The 8871-nt window shown below is 60.1% G+C and overlaps 1 pseudogene; it reads right to left on the bottom strand.

Annotated features, from left to right (window-relative positions):
• LOC146813507 (18S ribosomal RNA) overlaps positions 1-1159 on the bottom strand; it is a 4560-nt pseudogene extending 3401 nt beyond the window's left edge.
• Positions 1160-8871: the final 7712 nt, after the last annotated feature.

An 8871-nucleotide genomic window follows, 5' to 3' on the forward strand; every position in this document is an offset into this window, starting at 1 on the left:
TTAAGAGTATATGGTAGGCTATATCATAGAACAGCTATAAGGACATGGTTCCGAAAGCTGCAGACAGGCTCAGCTCATGCTAGAGCACCATCTCACATGTTACCAAGCACTCTGCCTCCAGGATTATTAAGGCCTGCCATAGGAGTGGTTGATAGGTACACATGTGTCTATATATAAGGTAGGTATAGGAATACTACACCTAAGCAAGGAGTGATTACACGACCTTGCCCCAGCTGAGTGATCAGCCAGTTGTGTCATAATGGAAGGCCAGGCCAGGGGTGGCACAATACATGCTGCAGCCCCTGGTAGGCCTAGGGTACACCTATGCCCTGGGTACCTAAGGTACACTGTACAGGGGCCAATAAGGTGATCCTACCCAATTGGGTTATGCACCTAAAGTACATAGTATAAATTTAGAGAGAGAACAGCAGGGCTGTGGGTCTGATTGGCAGGCCCACAGCCACATCTAAGTCGAAAACCAGTGGAGCAAAAGCAAAAAGTGGGGGTGAACATAGAAAGCAGACCCTACTCTCCTACACAGCAACTTTAATATACGCTATTGGAGCTGGAATTACCGCGGCTGCTGGCACCAGACTTGCCCTCCAATGGATCCTCGTTAAAGGATTGAAAGTGTACTCATTCCAATTACAGGGCCTCGAAAGAGTCCTGTATTTTTATTTTTCGTCACTACCTCCCGAGTCGGGAGTGGGTCATTTGCGCGCCTGCTGCCTTCCTTGGATGAGGTAGCCGTTTCTCAGGCTCCCTCTCCGGAATCAAACCCTGATTCCTCGTTACCCGTGGTCACCATGGTAGGCACAGAATGTACGATCGAAAGTTGATAGGACAGACATCCAAATGTATCGTCGCCGTCACAGGGATGTTTCGATCGGCCCAAGGTTATCTAGAGTCACCAAAGCGGCCGGGCGAGCCCGGATTGGTCTTGGTCTGATAAATGCACGCATCCCGGGAGTTCAGCGCTAATTGGCATGTATTAGCTCTAGAATTACCACAGTTATCCAAGTAACAGATGGAGCAATCAAAGGAACCATATCTGATTTAATGAGCCATTCGCAGTTTCATTGTACCGGCCATGTGTACTTACTCGTGCATGGCTTAATCTTTGAGACAAGCATATGCTACTGGCAGGATCAACCAGGTAGCCGCACCTGCTGACGATGTGGGGGCCGCAAGCCCATCTCCCTGACCGGCAACCTTCACGCACCCCTCCCTCTTGGGAGCCTGCCAGGGGAAGGAGCCAACCCGCCTGGGCGGGAGGGCTCACTGGAGGGGTGTGGAGAGGTGCAGTCGCATGGGCACCGGCAGGCCCAGCCATCTCCCCCGGGAGGGAGAGGCAGGCTGAGGCGCAGCCTGAGTGAGACGCAGGGGTGCCGGAGCCTGGCGGCAGCAACACCCCTCGGAACTTTCGTTCCGAGCTGCTGTGGAAATGTGCTGGGCAGAGAGGGGTGACGGCGTGGCACGTGGGGCCTTCGGACCTGCTGAGCAGCAGCATCCAAGGGCCTGGCATCACCCGACACCTCCCGCTCGGGTCAGACACCTGGGGGGCAGGAGCTGCCGGGCCGCTCGGCCTTCACTCTGCTGGGTAGGGTCTCCCGCCAGGCGCCAGGCCCTCGAGTCGGACGGTCCATGCGGGGTGGAAGCGCTTTGCTCGAAACAACAGCCGAGGCTGGCCAAGCAGTCCATCCCTAAATGGACCAAGAGTGCCCAATCGATCGGAGTACGGCTGGGGCATCCCCTGGCAGGCCACCCTGCACAGGGGGTATGCTGGCTTAGCGTCCCTGCCTGTTCTGGGGCAAGCAGATTCGGAGAAAAAGGACCAATTGGGAAGGGGCTGAGAGGCAGGAGCATAACCAGGCCCCTGGGGGCCCCGGCATGCGGGCCCGGGTGCTGCCTTCCCCGTTTCAGCATCACCAGACCTCACGGAGGTCTAACTGAGAAAACTCGGAAAAAAAGGACCATCGGGAAGGGGCTGAGAAGCAGGTGCGTACCCTGGCCCCTGGGGGCCCCGGCGGGCGGGCCCGGGTGCTTCCTTCCCCCGTCTCGGGATCGCCGGACCTCACGGAGGTTTGACCCAGCAAACTCGGAGAAAAAGAACCATCGGGAAGGGGGGTGAGAGGCAGGTGTGCTTACCCGGGCCCCTGGGGGCCCCGCATCGGGCAGGCACAGGTGCTGCCTTCCCCTGTCTCAGGATCCCTGGACCTCACGGAGGTCTGACCGAGCAAACTCGGAGAGTAAGGACCATCAGGTGCACACCCGGGCCCCTGGGGGCCCAGGCGGACGGGCCCGGGTTCTGCCTTCCCCTGTTTCAGAATCGCCGGACCTCACGGAGGTGTGACTGACACTCTCCCTAGTAATCCAGAGGAAAATTACCCCCCTTTCTTGTAATCCGTGCACACGAGGTGACAGAGAGGACCCAAGGCGTGAATGTACCGGCCTCCTGGAGCCCTCGCTGGGATCGGGGAGGCAAATGGACCCTCATCGGGACTTCCAGGCAAGCCCGGTCATCTGGTCACCCCATTGGAAAGCATTGCACGTGACCAGATGGCCGAGGGGACAGGCGCGACCAGATGGCCGAAAGGATAGGCACGACCAGATGGCCGAGGGGACAGGCGCGACCAGATGGCCGAGGGGAAAGGTGCGACCAGATGGCCGGGCTCGAAAGGGAAGCCATCTGGTCGCTCTGTGCCCCAACGAAAGAGTGAGCGGGCACCGGGGCATGATGGACCGGAGGCCCAGGACCCCAGCTGGGCCCCAGCCATGGAGGCTGCGTGGGGGATCCGACGGGCCCTCCGACCCGGGGCCCGCGGACACCTTGACAAGCAGGGGAGGCCTGCACGGGACCGACAGACCACTGTCCCGGGCCCTTGGCGGAGCGGCAGGCCGGAGGACAGTGCCCAGGGCCGGAGCCCCCAACCCGGGGCCCGGTGGGGCCCCTGGACCCAGCCGGAGCTCCTAGGCCCAGAGGTGCAGGGGAAGCCTCCCCGGGCCCACCGGACCCAGTCCTGGGCACCCTGCCGCGAGGCAGGCCCCAGGACGGAGCCCGGGGTGGGGAGGCTGACCTCCCCAGGGCCCTCAGGGGCCCGGCCGGAGCTCCTGAACCCAGCCAAGCAAGGGGAGGCTCCCCGGCCACAACGGAACCCCGTCCCGGGCCTTTGGCAGTGCTGCAAACCGGGGGACGGGGCCCAGGGCTGGAGCCCCTGACCCAGGGCCCGGCAGGGCCCCTGGACCCAGCCGGGGCTCCCAGAGGCGATGGGGAAGCCTCTCCGGGCCCGCGGGACCCCGTCCAGGGCACCCTGCCACGCGGCAGGATAGAGGATGGAGCCTGGGGTGGGGAGGCTGCCCTCCCAGGGGCCCCTGGACCCAGCTCAGCAGGGGGGAGGCCTGCCGGGTCTCATCCGGGGCAGCCTGCCACATGGCAGGCCCCGGGACAGACCCAGGGCTGGGGCTGCATCCTGGCCTGTCCAGCTCCCGGCTGAGGACCACTAGGCCGAGAGGGATCCCAGAGTACCCTGACGCTAGTAATCCAGAGGAAGGCTACCCCCCTTTCTGGTAACCCGCGCGCTCCGATTGACGGAGGGGACCCTAGGGGCAAACACGCCCAGCCTCCTGGAGCCCTGGCTGGGATCCGGGTAGCAAATGGACCCTCATCGGGACTTCCAGGCCGACCCGGCCATCTGGTCGCCTCATTGGAAAGCATTGCGCGCGACCAGATGGCCAAGGGGAAAGGTGCGACCAGATGGCCGGCACCTGAAAGGACTCCCGTCTGCCTGCCCGAGCCGAGCCATAGCAGTAGGGCTCCCGCCTGACCACCCACGCAGGGCTCGGGGGCTCTACTTCCTGGGGGCTCGGCGACCCCGGCTGGGCCTCAGGCACTTGGAGGACCACCAGAGCTCTCGGGCCCGGGTGCCCAAGGGAGGACTGCCCAGGATCCGTGGAGCCCGTCCCGGGCATTTTGCAATGCCACGGGCCGCAGGAGGGAGCCACAGAAGCCTAGGAGGATGTTGCCCGGGCATAGCCCATCTGGTCCCCGGCAAAGAACCACCAGCCCCGAAGGGGTGTTCCGGCACATCCTGCCCCTACTAATCAGGAGGAAGGCTACCCCCCTTTCTTGCAACCTGTGCGCTCCGAGTGACGGAGAGGACCCTAGGCGCGGACGCGCCCGACCTCCTGGAGCCCTGGCTGGGATCCGGGAGGCAAATGACCCCTTATCGGGACTTCCAGGCCGGCCCGGCCATCTGGTCGCGCCATTGGAAAACATTGCGCGCGACCAGATGGCCGAGGGGAAAGGAGCGACCAGATGGCCGGCACCTAAAAGGACTCCCGTCTGTCCAAACCCGAACCTTCGCGCTAGGGTTCCCGCCTGCCCACGCAGGGCTCAGGGGCTCTGCTTCCCAGGGGCTCGGGGACCCCGGCTGGGACTCAAGCCCAGGGAAGGACCACCGGAGCTCTCGGGCCCAGACGCCCGGGGGATGACTGCCCGGGAACCATGGAGCCCTTCCTGGGTACTTTGCCACGCCGCAGGCCGGAGGAGGGAGCCCCGGACGCCTAGGGAGGTGCTGCCCGGGCATAGCCCATTTGGTCCCCGATTGAAAACGGTCATCCCCGGGAGGGGTGTCCCGGCATACCCTGCCCCTAGTAATCCGGAGGAAGGCTACCCCCCTTTCTTGTAACCTGCGCACACCGTGAGGCTCAGGGGACCCTAGGCGCGAATGTGCCAGACCTCCTGGAGCCCTGGCTGGGATCTGGGAGGCAAATGAGCCGTCATCTGGACTTCCAGGCCGGCCCGGCCATCTGGTCGCCCCATTGGAAAGCATTGCACGCGACCAGATGGCCGAGGGAGAGGTGCGACCAGATGGCCGGGACCGAAATGACACCAATCTGCCCGCCCCGAGCCTTTGCGGTAGGGCTCCCGCCTGCCCTTGCAGGGCTTGGGGGCTGCAGGGTACAGGGCCTGCAGGGCTCGGGCTGCAGGGCTCCGGGGCTGCAGGGCTCGGGGGCTGCAGGGCTCCGGGGCTCCGGGGCTGCAGGGCTTGGGGGGGCTCGGAGACCCCAAGCTGAGCCTCAGGCTTGGGAGGCCCGCAGGAGCTCCCGGGGCCCGGACACGCGGGGACCCATGGAGCCCGTCCTGGGCACTTTGCCTCGCCGCGGGCTGGAGGAGGGAGCACCGGACGCCGGGGAGGTGTCGTTCGGGCTTAGCCCATCTGGTCCCCGCCTGAGAACCGCCATCCCCAGGAGGGGCGTCCTGGCATACCTTGCCCCTAGAAATCCGGAGGAAGGCTACCCCCCTTTCTGGTAAACCGTGCGCACCGAGTGACGGAGGGAACCCTAGTCCCGGACGCACCCGACCTCCTGGAGCCCTGGCTGGGATCGGGAAGGCGAATGAGCCCCCATCGGGACTTCTAGGGCAGCCCAGCCATCTGGTCGCCCCATTGGAAAGCATTGCGTGCGACCAGATGGCCGAGGGAAAGGTGCGACCAGATTGCCGGGACCGAAAGGACTCCCATCTGCCCGCCCGAGCCTTCGCGGGAGGGCTCCCGCCTGCCCTTGCAGGGCTCTGTGGCTGCAGGGCACGGGGACTGCAGGGCTCAAGGGGCTGCAGGGCTTGGGAGCTGTAGGGCTCGGGGGCTAGAGGGCTCTGGGGCTGCAGGGCTCGGGGGCTACAGGGCTCCGGGGCTGCAGGGCTCCGGGGCTGCAGGGCTCCAGGGCTCGGGGGGGCTCGGAGACCCCACGCTGGGCCTCAGGCAAGGGAGGCCCGCTGGAGCTCCTGGGGCCCAGACGCCCGAGAGACGCATGGATCCCGTCCCGGGCACTTTGCCTCGCCGCGGGCTGGAGGAGGGAGCACCGGATGCCGGGGAGGTGTCATCCGGGCTTAGCCCATCTGGCCTGAGAACCACCATCCCCAGGAGGGGCGTCCTGGCATACCCTGCCCCTAGTAATCCGGAGGAAGGCTACCCCCCTTTCTGGTAAACCATGCGCACCGAGTGGCGGAGGGGACCCTAGGCACAGACGCACCTGACCTCCTGGGGCCCTGGCTGCGATCGGGGAGGCGAATGAGCCCCCATCGGGACTTCCAGGGCAGCCCGGCCATCTGGTCGCCCCATTGGAAAGAATTGCTTGCGACTAGATGGCCGAGGGAAAGGTGCGATCAGATTGCCTGGACCGAAAGGATTCCCATCTGCCTGCGCCGAGCCATAGCGGTAGGGCTCCCGCCTGCCCTTGCAAGGCTTCGGGGCTCTGCACCAGAGACCCTTGTCCCGGGCAGATGGACACTTGGCAGGCTGCAGGACGTGGGCTCCCAGGCCCTGACTGAAATTCAGGAGGCCCGGGGCCGGTCCCTGCTTCTCAACGCAGCCAGGCCGGGGAGATCGGGGAGCCTGCCAAAGCACAAGGGACCCCAGTCCCTCAGGTTGTGCGCTCGTTTTGCACAATTTTTTTCCAAATTGTGCGTAGTTGCGCTAGGCAAAGTCCGCCCAGCCCTACTCAGGACGTGCGCTCGTTTTCCACAATTCTTTTCAAAATTCTGCGTAGTGGCACTACGCAAAGTCCGCCCAGCCCTAAACTTGGTCTACATTAAGGGTCCTGACATGCGTGTAGTTCCACCATAGTTGATGTACTATGCAATACATAGGACCCCCCCCCCCCGCAGCAGACGCATACCAAAACAAAATGGAAGTTCAGACTGTTCTGTATAATGTTTGGACCACCATAGTTTATGCACTAGTCCTGGTATTGGGAGTTTTAGTTGCTGTTTATCGTTGGGTTCCTGGCTCACCCTGCACTATACCATACACACTGCCTACCATACGACCCAGGTCTATCGCAACACCGAACATACTCATACATGGCCACATTGGGTAAATACACTGTCTTTACGTGGAATGTCAGGGGGAAGGGATCAGTGCACAAATGCCACAGGGTCAACGCACAAAAGGAGAGGCCAAATATTTACTACATCATTCTCCGCATTCGCGAGAGGGACAGTTATATGGATTAGGCATGGGGTCCTATTCGTGGCCATTGGGCAGCTCACACTCAGGGCAGGTTCGTGATTGTTCATGGCATGCTGGTTGGCAAACATATAGTTCTTGGCGGGGACTACAACTCTCAACTCCATCCTGGATGTTCATCTATATCGTTAACCCCACCCTCCCCCACCTCCGAGGAGCTGCCTCAATCAAACAAGCGGAATTTTTACAAACCTGGGCGGAGGGCTCGTCGATAAAAAAGATGTATGGCACCTAAAAAACCCTGCCAACCGTGAATATTCCTTTTATTCCCCACCATACCAGCTATATACCAGACTGGACAGAATATTCTGCTCCCTGCCCATCACACCCCAAGTGTCCCAGACTACATACCTGGGTAAAACCCTGTCTGATCACAACCCACTCGAGATCACTTTAGATTGGGATAGTGACCTTCCTAGACGGCTTAACCTACCCCAAGTTAATGGAGGCAGCCCAAGAGGAACTAGACGGGCTGAAATTAATGAGGCTATCCGTGAGCTCCCCTGTGATAAAACCCAGGCCTGGACCCTCTGCCGGAAGAATTCTTTACTAGCTTTGCAGACAAACTAAAACCACACCTCGAACGTTTGTACCAATCAGTTTATGAGGCCCATTCTCTCCCGCTCTCTACTATGCAAGTACTGGTCACTTATCTCCCGATGCCTGGCAGAGACCCATGAGATATGTCAGGTTACCGCCCGCATCCCTCTTACCCATGGAATATTATATCCTTAGGTAAATTCTGGCCCGCCGTCTTCTTCCTTACCTCTCAAAATTAATTCACACTGATCAGTGCGGCTTTGTCCCAGGCCGCAGTACATCCCTGAACATCAGGCACTTGCACTATGTCATGGAGGCTGCCTCTGAGGTTTCCTGCGAGGCCGTATGCATCTCCATTGATCTGCTGTAAGCTTTCGATACCTTAAACTGGGAATACATGGCAGCGGCCATGAGCAAATTCGGCATCCCACCGGGATACATGGGTTGGGTCAAACTATTATAACCGGCTCCTACAGCCCGGGTATGTACTGGCTCTCATATATCTCATTCCTATCCAGTAGCAAGAGGTACACAGCAGGGCTGTCCTCTGTCACCACTGTTATTTGTGTTAGCTTTAGAACCCCTTATCATCAACTCAGGAAGGAGGCAGAGAACAAAAGGATCCGATTAGGAGATACAGCACATGTAGTATCGGCATATGCAGATGACCTCATTTTATACATTCATGACCTGGCAGATGACTTAGAACCTATCCCAAGTATATTCCAACAATTTGAACGCATATCAGAGTTGGCCATTAATAAAAAGAAATCACACGCGTTCTTTGTAAACCGAAGGGAGGGCCTGGAGTCCATTAAATTTGGACAGCTCACCCTGGCAATCTCGCCCCACAAACTTTCAAATACCTGGGATTTTCAGATTTACAGGGCCTCACAAGATCTTATTGAGGGTAATTTGATGAAAGCGATCAGATCACTACGGGCCCAGCTCTCCTTTTGGACATCCTTACCCCTTTCGGTGATGGGTAGAATAGCCATCTCCAAGATGGTTGTTCTCCCACGATTGCTATATTTTTTGTTACAAATTTGCCAGTCCTGATCCCTGCCCCAATTTTCTGGACATTAGATTCCCTCCTCTCGGATCTTATATCGGGGAAGGGGTGCAGAAGTGTGAGCCTGGCCAAAATGCAACTGAGGCTAGACGAGGGAGGAGTGGGGGTCCCTGACTTTCGCGCATACTGTCTGGCTAGCCAACTACAATGACTGGCTTGCAGGACGCAACCTACACAAAATCGACTACACGTCACAAACATTGAGCCAGGGCACTCTCCACACACTGTTACTAC

Source organism: Triturus cristatus, chromosome 7 (genome assembly GCF_964204655.1).
Source record: "Triturus cristatus chromosome 7, aTriCri1.1, whole genome shotgun sequence".
Classification (NCBI taxonomy): Eukaryota; Metazoa; Chordata; class Amphibia; order Caudata; family Salamandridae; genus Triturus; species Triturus cristatus.